This window comes from Entelurus aequoreus, linkage group LG19 (assembly GCF_033978785.1).
Source record: "Entelurus aequoreus isolate RoL-2023_Sb linkage group LG19, RoL_Eaeq_v1.1, whole genome shotgun sequence".
Lineage (NCBI taxonomy): Eukaryota > Metazoa > Chordata > Actinopteri > Syngnathiformes > Syngnathidae > Entelurus > Entelurus aequoreus.
The window spans coordinates 7,500,808-7,503,093 of record NC_084749.1 but is presented as its reverse complement, the minus strand read 5'-3'; positions in this window follow the sequence as shown (position 1 = coordinate 7,503,093).

The window sequence follows — 2,286 nt, the reverse complement described above, 5'->3', positions numbered from 1 at the left end:
TCTTCTTAAGAAAAAATCATAGTCTGCATTGTATTTAGTAAAAACTAACCTAAACTTGAAACTCAAATACAAAATTGCTTTAATACCACCTTGTTTGAGGTAGCGCATTAATGCTAACATTCTCTGTTGGTATTGTTCCTAACACTGTTCTTCTTGGAGAAAATACGTCTGAAATGGTTTTAATAAACCTAAGGCTCAAATTGAAACTCCAACCTGAGCTTGATCGTAACCCATCCATCCATTTTCTACCTGATTGTAACCCATGTGTGTAGAACACATTGACTATGGGTGAGATCGATGTCACAGAAAGCGTAACAGTGTACTACCTGAACAGGGGAATTAGCTCAAATGGTAGAGCGCTTGCTTAGCATGCGAGAGGTAGCGGGATCGATACCCGTATTCTCCAAGTGTTATGTTCTTGACTGTGTTCTTCTTGAAATAAATCATAGTCTGCATTGGATTTAGTAAATCCTAACCTCAACTTGAAACTCAAATACAAATTTGCTTTAATACTACATTGTTTAATTTGCATGTGAGAGGTAGTGCATCATAGCTTTCATCCATTTGAGCTAATTCCCCTGACAAAGTGAAGGGCCGCTTTGTGTTGTAAAACTATTTTTTGGGAAATGACTCAATTTCAACGGTCAAATCAACGTCACAACCTGACATTGAATAAATGTCGTCAAAAAGCAGAGGTGGGTAGAGTAGCCAGAAATTGTACTCAAGTAAGAGTACTGTTACTTTAGAGATGTATTACTCAAGTAAAAGTAAGGAGTAGTCACCCAAATATTTACTTGAGTAAAAGTAAAAAGTATGTTGTGAAAAAACTACTCAAGTACTGAGTAACTGATGAGTAACCTGTTCGTTTAATGATGACGGCAACAAATAAAGCAACAAAAACATAAAAATAGCAATGAGCAAATTCAGAGCCAGGAATATCTCTTGAGCAACTAAAACAATAATATATATTAAATAATAATACAATAACATAAAAAAAATTAAGGCAAATTGAGCCACAATAACTTAACGGCGCCATAGGCTCAGTAGGCAGAGATTACAAAGGAAAATAACAAGTTAGCCTTTACGCAAACCATAAACTGATAGGTGTGGGCTGCACCTGAGAACACACTGTGCACTTCTGATTGGTGTTTCTATGCATGCGTGAGTGTGTGTGTGTGTGTGTGTGTGTGTGTGTGTGTGTATGTGTGTGTCTATGAGGATGCAGTGTGTCAAAAAATGTCCCCACACGATGTACATTTGACATTGATTCATAGCAGGGAAGCTACCATCAGCCTACGGTGACAGCCAAAATATCTACTAACGTTACTTACCGCCATGTGCTTCCTCAAATTTGACGTTGAGTTCATGTAAGCTTAAGCTTGTTGTTTTGCCGCTGAAACTTTATGTGCAGTTAATCACGTGACCGCCTTGCTCCGTTTGATTGGTGAAACGGAGTCAAACGTCACCAGTGGCTGTATTTGATTGGTGAAACGCAGGCATGCATAGATCCTACTTTGAAGGTCTGTCTGACAAACCAAAACAAACAAAGCGTGCATTAACAGATCGATAAGAATCAGTAGCGAGTAGCGAGCTGAATGTAGATAAATGGAGAAAAGTAGCGTTTCTTCTCTATAAATATACTCAAGTCAGGGCCGGCCCGTGGCATAGGCCGTATAGGCAAATGCTAAGGGCGCCGTCCATCAGGGGGCGCCACGCCAGTGCCACAAATGTTGGAGAAAAAAAAAAAAAAGTTGGTACTATTATTTCTAAATACAAAAAATAATCCCACGTTAATTAAAATGCAAAGTAAAGCCTATTTAATAGAAATATTATTTGTTACAACATCCCCCCCCCTCTCCCCCCGCACGGTGCGCCCCCTCCCTTCCCGTATCATTCATGACTCTTTTTGGACTCACCACATCAAAAAAATCAACACAAGATGTCAAAACGACCAAAACTGTCAGGTGCCCAAGGAAGAAAAAATAGAAAAGAAGAGGAGGAGAAACGAGAAAAAGACAGAGGCAGCAGGTAGGTAACGTTAGCCTACATGAAATGATTTGTCTGTTACAGAATGTGATAGTAACCTGGCTTTTTAGCATTAAGCTAATGCTACATGATTCGGCAATTGCTAATCAATAAATAGCTAGTTCTGTTTTAACGTCGGGTTAATATTGTGGAGGGGGCTAAATTGTTATGGAAAATAATAATGTAACGTTAGGTAATTACAGTACTCCCACCTTACATTCCTCAGGGACATTTGTATTAGATCTTTTAAGCAGGTGTTTT